Below are 15,572 nucleotides of genomic sequence, written 5' to 3'. Positions count from 1 at the left end.
TGTGTAGCCAGCAGCCAGCGTGAGTGGCCATCCAGAAGCCAGCAACTGATCTGCCTCACCTGGGAAGAGCGCAATGATAGTGCCAACTTGGGCCAGTGAAGCAACGTCCTCCACAACTAGACTGAAGAGCAAAATGACAGCAACTTGTCTGTTCCCCATCCCCCAATTCCCCAATAAAAATCTTAAAAAAAATAAAATAATAAAATAAATAAAATAAACCAGTTGTAACCTGTGTTGCTGTGTCCCACCATTCATATCAGTAAATAAAAGGGGATATTATCCCAAAGAGTATATACCAAGATATCCTCTTAAGGAAAATCTAGGAATAAGATAGTAATGGTTGGCAAGGGAGTGCCAACAGCCACCAATCTCTTGAGTTCTATGATGCCCTCAAACTAGTCTGAAAGGACATATCATCCAACAATGAAAGTATTTATAACAGAGCAAAAATAAACATCTTGGAACCAAGCTTCCCCCAAATCCTCACTGATAGGCAGCCTGTCTTATGGGGTGGGGCTATAAGTAGATATTAGGGACTGTGCAGGCATATTTGAGGCCACAGGGCTTTGGAGTTTCACCAAGGATAGATACTCCTAAAAGCATTGTCCTTAACATCTCAACCAGTTGACTCTGTGTACCTCTGTCCTTTAACAAGGAGACCTTTCAAATTACATCAGTCATGTTAATTTCCCCATTATAACCAACATTCAGGTTTTGTCACACACAAAAAAATCTAAATGTGTTTTATACAGCTATTACCGAAAACTGTCCTGAGCAATGCTGGAGGTTTCGATCCTATGATCAATGTAAGACAATTCTGAGGCTCTCATGGGATTTTCCCCACAAGCTACATAAAAACATAGCACCTCCTCTTCCTCATTCAGCCCCCTAAAGATGAGAAGTTCTCAAGATTCTGGCTTCATCCTCCTTTTCTCACACTACATGCTTTCACTGAATGGACCCATTTATTCTAATAATTTCAACTGTCACCTCTACATTGACAGCTTGAAAATTTGTATATCAGGCTCCATTTGCTCTCTCATATCTTCCAGGACCATAACTTTCATTTGAATGCCCCTTATATAATGCCTGTTAGCATCTCAAAATGAACAGGTCCAAAACTGAGCTCATTATTCCTTATTCCCCTTTCAAGAAAAACTATTTTTGCTGTTTTAATATTTCTAACAAGATTATTGGCATACCGACATCCACTTGGGATTCCAAATGAAAGAGATAGTATTCTGGGCCTTCTCCTTCTCTATGCATTACAGTCAATTGTTACCTCAGTCTGGCAATTTACCTCAGAAATTATGTCAGACTCCAAAGCCCTGATTCTCTTGTAATGTGTGCTTAGCGCCAGTACTTTGTCTCTCATGCTTGGTCCACTATAATAGTCCTTGACTTCTACTCTCTCCTGACCTTTCTTATCCACTCTCAACACTGAAAACATTATCTAAATACACATCTGATTATGTCAATTCCCTTTCTGAAAATCCTTTCTCTATAAGATAAGTTAAATTACCTTAGCATATTTATAAGTTCAGCAATGATCTGGCCCCAGTACACCTCCTAGTTTCCTTATCCTCTTCTTGTTCTTCCCTCCTCCTGAACTCTGACCAAAACAGACAACTTACATTTCCATTAAAGATGCCATAAACGTTCACAGTTTGGACTTCACACACTCTATCTACTCTTTCATGAAATTCCTTTCCCCATGCCAACTCTAAAAAAAACCCTTTCATCCCTAAAGACCAAACTCAAAATATCATAGACTTTATGAACCATAACCTGCCAGACAGAATTAATCATCCTCTGTTCTTATTCCCATGGTGCTGAATAGCTCCACTACAGCACTAAGTAATAGTTTCCACATAAGTTTTCCCTACTAGATTAGACAAGGACAGTGTTTTATTCATTTTTATATTCTTACTTTATTGTGCAAGACCTGATATATAGTGTGAATTAAATGTTTGCTAAATGTTAACTGAATTAATTAAAAGAAACTGGATTAAATGATGGCAAAAAATAAATTGATTTCACATATTTCTGAAAGGACTGTAAGTTGATAGACCTTTTAAGAACTCAAGAGACTTTACTATGTTTATGAATATTTTTCTCACATTTGAAAAATCCATCCTAAGGGAATCATCCTAAATATGAAAAGGACTTACAACAAAAAAGCCAGTAAATGCCTTGAAAACAATTTTTGTTTTTTATTGATCATTGTATACATAGAACTTAGTGCAGTATTTGACATAAGTTACTTATTAAATCTACCAACCAATTAAATAATATTAATCAAAATAATTTATTATAACTTAACCTAAATGTAAACATCTTTAGGGAAATGGTTAATTTTCATATTATACAATCGTGAAGAAAAAATTGTTCCCTATACTTGGGTCTTTAAAGAATGCTGGCTTTCCCATGAATCTTTCTCCAGTGGAGATCTTATGAAGATTAAAGCCCAAATATCTTGTTTACCCAGCCTAACTTGCAAATTCCCTTCTCATCATTCTTGTCTTCATCTCTTTATTATTTCCTTGGATCTTTATGTTGTTCTCCATATATATTTAAATCACACTTCTTTTAATGCCCACTTTTCTAATGAACTGAAAATATTCTATTATTGGTACCAACATCATTACCCATAATAGATTATGAGCACTGTGTGCTTTCTATATGTCAGATCTTCTGTAGGTACTTTGAATTATCTGGATTGGTAATGGGAATTTTATAAAAGATATTTAATCAGCATTCAGGTGAATGCACTACTTAAGGTGTGGGGGACTAGAGTTATGCCTTTCTTGACAAATATTTATTCTTCCCATTGTTCTCCACGGTTAGGGGCTCTTAAACTCTCCTTTATCTTCTAATTTATGCCATTCTATGATAACTTACAGTCCTTTTATCTGAAGTTTTGCTTTGATTATTTGCTTTATTATTTGATAGGTGGTGTTTATGTAATTTTAGTGTTTCCAGGTTTAATGATGCTGGACATGAGTGGGACCCAACTCGATGTGCCAGGGAGTTGAGTTCCTGCATGTCAGATCTATGAACTAGTAGGGCTCACCAGAAGACAGGTCATGTGTGTTATAATATACCAAGAATTCAGTCAAAGAAGATAATATCACTGCTGAAGAGCAATTTGCAGATACCTTTCCAAATTTAGGGCAACAGTTGCATTAATTTTTATGTATTTACTTCCACACTGTGCTCACTGTGTTAAAATTTGTTACAGGGTTAATGTTGGGAGATGGGCTAAACTGCGAAACACTGTGAAACATTGCAGTGGATATTAGTTTTTTAAAAAAATATATTCATTTTTCGTTTATGTTTTTGTTTTTATTTATATTTATTTTTCTTATTTTAAATTTTTGACCTTTATTTTTTATTTATATTTCCATTTAATTTAAGTGTTTGCTGCCCATTCCTCCATATGGCACTGATCTCAGGACCAGGAGGTGAGCTGAGAAACAAGTGTGTTTAGCATTCTCTCTCCTCAGTGCAACTTTTTGACCATTATCAATCCTTTTTTCAGATTAAGAACAAGCATATTAAAAACTTCCCTCCCCACTCCTTCCAAAATCTGCTTTTCTAAAATCCTCCTGTCTATCATATGTTTTCTATTCTCTTGTTTCCACTCACTAACTACAGGGGAAACTACATTGTTAGGGTCAGCCAGGTGCCAAGTCGGGACAGCGTGCGTGCTCTGTTATGAGAGTGAGGATGTCGGAGAGGTTGTTTACTGTTGGATTCCTTGGGGTTCTAGTGGGCAAAGGGGGAAAGTCTCAGATAGAGGGGGGTGGAAGGGACTTGTGTCAAGGGAAAGCACACTGCAACAGAGAGACAAAAATAAAAGTAACCACAGGGACTTATATTGTTGGTATGAAAAAAGATATCTTGAATGCCTTGCTATCTGAAATGTTATAGTGTAATAAGTTACCTCCAGGGTTTCTTTTACTCACAATGCATGGCTTGAATGGATTGTTGGCAAGAGTAATCATGGATTAGATATAACAGCAGCCCCTAGTGAATAAGGGGTAGTGGTGAGAAAGGAAAGCCAGGATCGCTTTAGAGGAAGACAACAGAATCTGAATATATTACGCTTCTAAGACAGCTGTTAAATAGCAGAGAAGGGGTTCAAACCCATCTCAACTGAAAGTCTTGTCATTTCCTTTCTGTATCACTGCATTACCTTTTTCAAATTTTGAAGACGAGGAATGTGTATACCACCTGCCCTGCCTTAGTACAGGAGAGAAAATAAACTTGGTTAAAAGCCATAGAAACCTGGAGACATTATGATAATAGCAGTCATAGAAAGGGCTGGCAATAGGGGTCAACAACCCAAAGATGAGAAGCTGAGGCACAGGAGGAGAAACACCTAACTCCACAGATGTGCTCTGGAGGAAGTATTGGGTTCCAGAGATCAAAAAGTAAACAGCATTATTGTGACTCAAACTCTAACCTTACACTTAGAGGGATGTTGTGGCAGGGAGCCAGCTATGCTTTTAGTTATGGTGGAAACGATACTTTACTTGGTGGCTTAAATTAGGGGTTCAAATTCTAGCTCTTCTTGCCACTAGCTATGTGATTCTGGGTGGCTGGCCTTATTTCTTTCAAGTTTTTCTGAGCTACAGTCTCCTTAGGTATAGATAAAGGTGATATTGCTTGCACAGATGTATTGGGTTGTCAGAAAAGCCATGATGCATGTTTGCAACAGATGGCACTAGTTCATTTTTTGAAGTACTGGAGTCATTCGCATCTACGTTACTGCTATGTCATTTGACAGCTGACAGTTCTAGTTTCAGGCTATAAAAAAATTCAGTGATTTGGTTGAGTTTTGGAGATTTTTACAAGTTGAAGATGGAAGACCAAACTGTGCATTTTTGCCATATTTTACTGTTTTACTTTCATAAAGGGAAGAACGCACATCAAGCTTGAGAAAAGTTGCATAAAGTTTATGGTGACAATGCTCTACAAGAACGTCAGTTCCAACGATGATTCATGAAATTCCGTGTTGGTGATTTTGATCTCAATGAAGCTTCTCAGTCAGGGAGGCCCACTGATGTTGATGTCGACAAAATAAAGGCATTGATTGAGTCAAACCCACATTACACAACACAAGAGATTGCAGGAACATTGAACATTTATCATTCAAGTGTTCACAACCACCTGAAGAAGCTGGGATACATAAGCAAGCTCGGTATTTGGGTTCCTCATGAACTCAAAGAAGTTCATTTGATGGCGTGTATAAACATCTGTGATATGCCTATTAAACATGAGGAAAACTATCCTTTTTTGAAGCCACCGATAACTGGTGATGAGAAGTGGATTGTTTACAACAATGTGGTGTGCAAACAATCTTGGTCCTGATGTGATGATTCACCTCAAATGACATGGAAAGCAGACATTCATCAGAGGAAGGTTATGCTCTCAGTGTGGTGGGATTTTAAAGGTGTTGTGTTTTTCAAGCTCCTATCAAGGAACCAAACAATCAATTCGAATGTGTACTGTCGGCAACTGGGCAGTTTGAATAAATCCATCATCCAGAAATATCCAGAGCTTATTAATTGTAAAGGAGTTGTGTTCCATCGCAACAACGCGAGACCACACGCAAATTTGCTCACCCATCAAAAATTATTGGAGCTTGGATGGGCTGTGTTGCCACACCCACCATACTCGCCTGACCTTGCACCGTCAGGCTTCCACTTGTTTCTCTCTCTTCAAAACTCCTTGCGTGGTATAACGTTCAATTCAGATGAGGCTGTGAATCAGCACCTTGTTCAGTTTTTCCCAAATAAAGACAGGTCCTTCTATGAATGAGGAATTATGAAGCTCACTGAAAGATGGCAAAAGATTATTGAACAAAACAGGCAATACATCATTGATTGATCTTTGTTCTTTACATAAATAAATGATCTTTGAAAAACATTGACAAAATACGTCATGACTTTTCTGACAAACCAATATTATGAGGAATGTTTGCTCATTGCCAATATCAAATTTGTAAAATTTGAAAACTCATAGGCTCTGCTATACAGTGATGTTCTCATCATCCTGTACACAGTTACCAGGTTAATCTTTTAGTTGGAACATACTTCTTCCCTGATTCATTCCATCCAGATGAAAGTCTTTTTAGTCTGATTTTCAAAAAGTCTCTAGCCCGGTTAGAAGCTATTGGGTTGTCAGAAAAGTCATGATACATTTTTGCAACGAAAAACAGAAAAAATACATCATGACTTTTCCGACAACGCAATATCATTGTCGCATAAGTTTCTTCTCTGTGAACATAAGTAGTCTGTTCCAGCTAAGTTGGTTTATTTGCTATTAAATCACGCCTTACTTTTGTTGCCTCTAATTCTTTTTCTTACATGATTATTTTGTAGCAAGTACATATCTCAGTCCACAAACTCAAATTTCAGGAATTTTAACCTGATTATGCCCAGGTTTAATTTTGTTAAGAGAGTTTATTCAGGCAAAGAGTTAGAAACTTAATCTTAATCAAATTGTCCATTCGTCTCCTCCCAAAACATACAAAATTGTTTCTCCTTTCCTTCTTCATAGGAAAAAGAAAAAGCTTTTTTTTCTTTTTCTTTTTTAATCCATGGTTCTATTTACTTTCCAAGAGAATTCATCTGTTTTGGGTAATCATCTACAGAAGCCAGCATTTGACCTCTCAGTTGTCTATCTGGTCCTCAACCTCTATGATTCTCTACTATTTTATGCCACTTTGGGAACATAAGTCCAATCCCCATGGGCACTGGGAATTGTATGTAACTCTCTCTGGTTCATCAGCCTAAACATTCCAAATGCTTTCTACTCTGGGATTTTATTATTTTCCCAGGAAATTCCTGTGAATATAAACACAACATCTCTGATTTCAGATACCCTAAACTTGTAAAGACTAGTGAAAGGGACACCCCCCTCTCCAAAATGTCCACTCACTTTTTTGACTCTCTCCTACATTCTCACTTCCCCTAATTTAGAAGCACTTAATCAGGGCTAACGGTGGACAATAGGGATATGTTCAATTACTCGTCTCTGTCCCCTCACACGTCTGTCATCTTGGATACAAGCTCTACATGTCCCTTTCTAGGGTAGTATTTTGAAACAACCTCTTTTTTGTGTTGCCTCTTCCCTGAGAAACATCTCTGTAAAATGGCTAAGTGTAAGGTTAGAAATGTGGTATTAATATTGGAATGGGCTATTCCACGTAACAAGGGTTTGCTTTGCTTGAAGATGTTAAGAGGAAGGGAGTGGGACTCTCAGCCTTCTTGTGTGATAGAGAAATAAGAATTGGTAAACCGTGGTCCATAGGATGTCAGGACTAGGATCACATGACAGCATTATGATAACTGATAGAAAAAACTCAGAATTTTGGAGTGTTGGCTAGTTTTTGTGACTCCCAGAATAAAAAGACTGAAGAGAGAAAGAGGATAATCTAAAACAGGTCAGTCTAAAGGCACAGAGGGAGAAGAGTACAGAGCCGTTCTAAAACAAGTGTACTATGCTTGCAAACAATAATCTGTAGTGCCTAGAATATTCATAATTTGAAATCTGACATAGTTGTAAAAGCCAAATACTTTACCCTCAAGCTAGAGTCCATGTGAGCAGGGGCAAAGGAGTGGGATTCCTACAGAGAAAATATTGAGATGAAAGACAAGTCTGACACCCTTGGTGTCTCCGAGGGAGCTTTGATTCAGTATTCTTTGACTGATAAAATTGGAACTCAATCTCACCCTGAAGATGTGCCTGGGATATAGCATGGGGACAAGTGGAAAGTTACCAGCACCTCCCCACAGGAGGCTATTTTTCCATTTGTGCTGAGGCAAAAGTCAGGATGTAGTTCAAGTCTATTGAATGGACAGCCAGGGAAAATGGGCTGTGCACAGGTGCCTGTTACTACAGGGTATCACTACAGAGGACAGAAATTCACAGTCTCATGGACTGGGGCTAAACTCATTCTCTGTCTCTTTATGCTAGGCCTTGGGATTTACCAGAAGCAAATAGATTGAAGCTCACTGCATTTTGAAGTGAATTGGATTGCCAAAGAAACCTCAAACTTGGCAGAAACCAGTCAGTGATTTCTATATCTCTCTAACCAGTCTCCCAGCCTGCCATCATTCCACTAGACTGCTAAGATGGTACATTGCCCGGTGTGGAAATTGTCCATGCTGTGGCCATCTAGGACAATGGAGGTGCCCAGATAGCAGCCTCCTGAGCAGCCACTGTATCTGATCAAAGGATTGACACCATTTTATAGAAAGGGGGATCTAGCTTTTTCTGGGCAGCAGTATGTGTTTTGTGCTGTGGAATATTGACAACTATATGCTATTTCCCATTTTCTCATTTTTCAAATGAGAATTTTCATTGACATGACCCCATGATTTTCCCATGATTATATTGGAAAACTGGGGATGTACAAAATACCTTTTAGCCATAATCACTGAGCCATATGAGTTTCAGCCAGTCCAATGAAGGGTGGCATGTCACCAAGAGATCTTGTACATGGACTTGAATGCAGTGAATAGAACTTTCTGATATTATCCTTTGGGAGATGTTGAGTGTTTTCTTATAGTTGTAGGGGTTTTTGAAAAGTGTGTGTGTGTGTGTGTGTGTGTGTGTGTGTGTGTGAGAGAGAGAGAGAGAGAGAGAGAGAGAGAGAGAGAGAGAGAGAGAGAGAGAGAGTCAGAAAGAATGAACTGGAGAAATAAAAGGGGCAGACATTGTCGTTATTGACCGCCTATCTCTTCCATTGCTTATCCCCATATGATTTAAGGGTGGAGTGAGACACAACCTGCTCCTAGCTCTAGGCTGATTTCAATACCCTGCCACCGAGATAAATTCAGGAAATCCACAACCAAGTCAATCAGTATATGATGTATTACTCTGGGCAAAGTGATTGGTTCAGAAATAAGCTTTGGGATGGCCAGTTAGCTCAGGCAGTTGGCGCACAGGCTGATAACACCAAGGTTACCTGTTCAATTCCCACATGGGCCAAGGAGCTGCTTCCTCCACAACTAGATTGAAGACAACTACTTGACTTGGAGCTGATGGGTCCTGGAAAAACACACTGTTCCCCCCAAAAAATTAAAAGAAAGAAAGAAAGAAGCTTGATTTAATTCAGGGCAATAGTATATGAGGGTCTTCTGGACTACAGCATTCCTCATTCTTCTGGGAGAGCCAGTAGAAGCCATTGCCCTTTCTCTTTTTGGATAGTGTGCTATAAAAATGAGATATCTAGCAGTGCTGCAGCCCTCTTACCACCATAAGGGAAGACCACCCTAACATGAAACTGACACCATGGAAAGAGCAACACAGAGCAGGAAAGAGAAAGTATCTTTGATTCTATTACTAAGTCATTGTAACACTGAAGGCTTACAGCCACTCAGTTATGTGATGCAGTCAATTAGTTTTATTGTTTAAACTTAATTGAGTTAATTGTGTTATTTGTAATAGGCAAATTCATAATTGTTATAATTGCTCATAGTATTATTAAACATATAGTTATTTAGAGTTTCATGTGGTTCTTTTTCATCTAACTAAAGTGTTGAGAGCAGAAGCTATGTCTTATATTTTTATTTCTAGCATAACACCTAATGCATAATAAAAGCATATGAATGTTTGTTAATGGTATCAACAAAGAGTCTGCCATGACTAGATGAGTTTGGCCACCAATATAGCCAGTTATGCAAATGGTTTAGATGTTTTTAATTCTTCTAAAACCAATAAATTTGAAAAACAACCCTTTAATTTAGTCAACAAGTTGTTTATACTTAACTCTAAAATGTGGTTTTTCAAACTACATGGATTCCTGGCCAGTTCTTTAAGGTGGTCCATCTCTCTCTAGACACTGTCCTTAGAGAATTTCCTCGAGGGTTTGACTCACTATCTTGCTGAATCCCCATGTTATTAGAACTCAGTGTATTTACTTATTGACAGTGGATACACTATAAAATTCTGTGTAATAAAGGTCAGTCATTAAAGATGTTTTTAATCTGATATGTTTCTTTAAAACGATCTGAGTATTCATACACTTTCCTTCGAGAATTGCAGAACATAGAAAAAAAATGCATTGTGTGGTCAAATTAACCATTGCAAAAATCCCCAAATATTTAGGAAATTTGCTCTATGTGTAAATATTGATCTCAAACTTGTTTTGCTTCCTCCAGTGAAGCAAGAGCATATAGGGTTATGACCCAATTAGAGACCATTTGATTTCCTCAGCTCAACCTCATAACTGTTCACCAGAGATCCCTGAAGTAAAATTGATCATTATTTTCTCAAAGTTGTTTGAAAAGTAAATGTTAAATGAAACAGTTTCATCATATTTTGCAGCTTGTACAATTTTTCTTTCCCCCAAATACAAATACTATATCATAGATCCAGCCAAATATTTCATATAAAGATAAAGTTTTAAAATAATGTATTCAATGAGGTAACCAAACCTCCTATAAACTCATGAAGGTGTAAGTGATTACTATTTTTTTTAATTATGGAGTCTGAAGATTGCCAGCTTTTTAAAAACTCTTTCAAGGTTATTTTGTCATTCCTATTTTTAGCCTATAATTTCATGGGGAGTTAGCATCTGTTATAATTCAACACTGGATCATTAAAGAGGTTTTTCATATCATCTATTTTCTGCTGTTTTTCATGAATCCCTTGTTAATTTTCAGACAGTTCAACTGTCAATCTAGAAGCTCTTGTTTTATCACCTATGCATCTGAAGGATGCAAACAAGACGAGAATGAGTGAGCTCTGGTTTTTAGTTTTCCTGTTTCTTTTGTGTTTGTTTATTTTTAGTTTCTGAATATTACTGAGTTTTCTACAAAAGTTAACAAACAGCCATAATTTACTGACATCATAACAAAAACCGTTTTAAAACAAAATATTATTGTAAATTCCTCTATGGAACTCCCAACCCAGGAATTTTAAACCATAATAAGTATGTTTGATTATTATAGGATTTTTTTTAATTTAAGGGACTTTTTTCCATAGCCTTCTGCTACATAAAGGTATGATCAGGAATTAAATATTGATTTTACAAAGACATAATCTCTCTGAGCATATTGTTCTATTGTTTTCTCCTCGTTTACCTTTGTCCTTTCTTTCCGACTCTCTGTTTTCCACTAATAGAAACAAATGAGAATCTATCCCTGAAGTCTGTGATAAAAATAAAATGGCATAATATTATATTATCTAGTTTGAAAGGTTGAAAACAGCCCACTTAGACACAAATTAAGGAAGACAGAGTGACACAATGAATGGAACTGGACTGGGAGTCCATAAAACTAGCTTATCTATTGTCCTATAATGGTTATAATATTAAACAAATATGTGATATCCATCCATTCTTTCTAAACTTATTAAATGTTGCAATTAATAGCTCTGCACTAAGCACTGTGATTACATACAAGACAGAATAGACAGACAGATGCTGTCTGTGGTCATGTGGGTTACATTCTCTTGGGGAACCCACCAGTACACAGGCAGTTACATGTGGCTGGCACTCTGCACAGGAGACCAGGGACCTTTGAGAAGCTGTGGTAAGGGCAACCGACTTCAACTTAGGGATCTAAAAGGCTATTTTAAGGAAGAGACATACTACTTAGAAACTGAATAATAAAGAGGAGTTTTACCAGGTAAACATAGGCAGAGGTAGAGTACGCTAGTTCCCCTTTATCCGTGATTTTTCTTTCCATGATCTGAAATCAACCACAGTCCAAAAATATTAAACAGAAAATTCCAGAGTGTTTCATTTGGTACTAAACAATTCATACATTTTAAATTATGCATCATTCTGAGTAGTGGGATGAAATCTCCCACCATCCCACTCTATCCCACCCCATACTGTCCAGGGTGTGAACTATCCTTTTGTCAAAATATCTAAGCTGTCTATACTCCCTGCCCATGAGTCACTTAGTAGCTGTCTTAGTCATCAGAGCAACTGTCATGGTATTGCAGTACTGGTGTGCATGTGACCCTTATTTTACTTAATAATGGCCCCAAATAGCAATAGTAGTGATGCTGATGATTCATTTATACAAAACATAAGCCATAAAATGTATGTATGCATAGGAAAAACATGGTACATATAGGACTTGGTACTATCCTTGGTTTCAGGCATCCACTGGGGGGGGGGGGTCTTAGAACATACTCCCTGTGGATAAGGGGAGAATGCTGTGTTCTGAAAGCAAAAGGGCAGAGAGTTGGGTATATCACAGAGCAGGTGTTTAGCATGAGGTCAGGGGAGAGCAAGGGGGAACAACATGGTATAAACTGGGTAACTAAGGATAGGCAGAACAGGGCTGGTAGAAAGAAGAGGCGAGAAAAACTGCCTAGGGAAACAGAGAAGGACTCCTGGTCAATACTGAGGGAAGAGTTAGGCCAGAGAACATGAAGACAATGGGCACTTTTCTTGTTAATTTGGATCAAGTAAAAGAATCACATCCAAGAAAACATATGACGCTCTGCCTGGTCTCTGTAACAATTTGAAAGAGTCAGAAACAACCATTAAAAAATAACAACAAAAAGTGCAAATACCTTGTAACTAATAACTGAATTTTATCAGCTCTGTTCTTGAATTTTGGTGCTAAACTTCTACTACCTGTGGAAACAATGAGGTTTGTGAAAACTATGATAGTTTAGTGGTTCTCAGAATTGTAGCATAATGGAGTTAAAAAGATTGTGAGCAAAAAGTTGAAACAAGACATTTTTAGGTACTTATATTAAAACAGTCATATTAACATGCAGATACATTTTGTTAATAATAGAAAAGTGAGAGAAAGAAAGAAAACATTCACTCTCTTCCATGATCATTTTGGAGTATCCTTCTGGAATGTGTCTTTAATAAAATAGATATGTGTGTAGTTTATATACAATCTTCTAAATTTATTTCCCATAATGTTATATCCTAGTTTTCCATGGTATTAAAAATCCTTAATAATATCTTAATGACTATGTAATATACCAAAAGTATATATATGAAAATAAATCATTTCCCTAAAGATGTGTACATTCAGATTTTTAAGGTTATGATAAATAATTTGGGCTAATATTTAATTGGCTGATGGATTTAATAAGTAGTTTGTGTTAACATTGTGCTAAATGCTGCGTATACAATGATTGATAAGAAAAAAAGTTGGTTTCAGAGACTTTGCTGTCTTCTTAGTCATAAGGTATTTTCCATATTTAGGGTGATTCTCTTATAACAGGTTTCCAAATACGAAAAAAAGAAGTATGAATATAGTGAAGGCTCTTGATCTCTTGAAAGGGTCTACCAACTCACAATCCTTTCAGAGATATGTGGAAGAAATTTCTGTTATGCCATCATTTAATCCAGACTCTTTTAATTATGACTGACATAAAACTAACTCAAACTGAGATAATTTAAAAAAACAAAGTGGCAGTGGGAGGATGGGGACATTGATATATGCTCAAGCAGCTGAATAATGACAGGAGAGTGTTGGCTTTGGACATTGAGAGATCCAGTGGCTCCAAGAAGGGCATCTGGGCTCAGTGTCTTCCCATTTCATAGCTCTGATTTTTTTTCTGTTACGGCTTCACTCAGGCGGCTTTGTTCATTGGGAATACATATCCCAGGGTTTGCCTCCTGATTTCAAATCCAGAAATAAGAGAGCTACTTTATTCAAATCAATAGTTTTAGCAAATGTCCCAGAATTGACTTTCATTGACTTGGCTTGATCCTTATTAATATTGGAAGAAACCACTGTGCACTAAGTGATATACGCTGATTACCAAGGCCTGGATATCATTCCTCACTCAAAACATGTGCCTGAGCATCTGAGAGGAGTTATTTCATTATGGAAATAAGGCTGCTCCATCAGAAGTAGAAAAAGTGGGTACTGGGAGTGTAAACATGATATCCACATCATGTGTTAAACAGATGAGAAAACTAAACACAAAGAGGTGAACTAACTCAATGACACCTTCCTAGTTAGGCTCAGAGCTGAGAACAGGGCCTGGACTGAGTACTCATACTTCAGTGATGTGTCAATGATATTGTATATTTCTTTTTCATTATTAACAAACATTTGAGTATCTAGCATATATAAGGTTATGTTCTTTAAAGTAGCTTAAATTTAGTTGGAAGACACAATAAACTACATGCTGAGTGCCAAAAATAAACGAAGGAAGTGATTCATTAGGTCAAGAGAAGCTCCACAAATGAGGTGGCACACTGGGGCAAACCAAAAAGCGTATTGTCTTTGCTATAATGAGCAAATTTTTTTGAGAGGAGAGCCCCATTATGCCTCCAAAAAACCCTTTGTCTGAGAATATCAGTCTCCTTTCCCCCACCACCACAAGTGGATGGCTCCAGCAGCCATGTGTGTATAGCAGGTCCTCGAGTAATGTTTTGTTATAATTTTGATGAGAAGAAAAATTGATTCTTGCTGGGACCACTGCCTAGGTGGAGTTTGCATGTTCTCCCCATGTCTGTGTGGGTTTTCTCTGGGTACTCCAGGTTCTTCCCACATCCTAAAGATGTGCACGTGAGGTGAATTGGCATGTCTACACTGTCCCAGTGTGAGTGAGTGTGAGTGTGAGTGTGGGTGTGAGTGGCCCTGCGATAGAAGGGTGGGTCCCCACCTTGGCCCTGAGCTGCTGGGAGAAGCTCCAGCCCCCCACGGCCCTGAACTAAAATAAGTGGGTTGTAAAATAATTATCTTACTTGTTTTTATTAATAAGTCTTAAATGTATGTATTGATTTCACACATTGATTTCAATGTCTAATATTAGAAGAGTTTGGGGTCTTTATTCAGAAGTTTTGTGATGTTTTTGTGACCAGAAGTATGCCATAGGAACTTAACTGTTGTTATATCAATTAGCCAAGGGTAAAACTGGTTTCTGTATATGTTGTTTCACTTAAAGTCACAGTTTTGAAGAAGCTATTAATGATATTAAGTGAGGACTTACTATACTATGTCATTTTGAACACCAAACTTAAGCTATGCTATGGACTGAATATTTGTGCTCCAAATTCATATGCTGAAGCCCTAATGCCCAATGTGATGGTATTTGAAGGTAGGCCTTTAGGAGATAATTAGGTCATGACAGTGGAGCCCTCAGGAATAGGATTAGTGCCCTTATACAGAGACATGAGAGAGATCAATTCTGTCTCCATCATGATAGGAAACAGCTAGGAGATGGCCATCTGCAAGCCAGGAAAAGATTCACCAGATCCTCACCATTCAGGCACCCTAATCTTGGACTTCCGGCCTGGAGACCTGTGAGAAATCAACATCTGTTGTTTAAGCCATCCCATCTATGGTGCTCTTCTAGCAGTCTGAGCTGATGAAGACAGGGTGATTTGGTCAAAGGTAGACACCTGATCCAAACTGGGCCATTGGGTTCTCGCCCATAGGAACCTGGATAGAGCTATTTGAGAGAGTTCCATAATCTCAGTGAGAAGCCAGAACTCAACAGAGGAATATCTCTGTGCACAGTCTGGCATTCAGAAAAGAAGGAAGGCCAAGAGAATACCTGGCCCTGAGAGATTCCTGGATTCTGTTGGCTTCTCAGTTCAAGGTCTTAGCTCTTATGAGGCA

Source organism: Hipposideros armiger, unplaced genomic scaffold (assembly GCF_001890085.2).
Source record: "Hipposideros armiger isolate ML-2016 unplaced genomic scaffold, ASM189008v1 scaffold_165, whole genome shotgun sequence".
In the NCBI taxonomy this organism is placed as follows: Eukaryota; Metazoa; Chordata; class Mammalia; order Chiroptera; family Hipposideridae; genus Hipposideros; species Hipposideros armiger.
The sequence above is the reverse complement of the archived record's forward strand: the minus strand, read 5'-3'. Positions refer to the sequence as shown.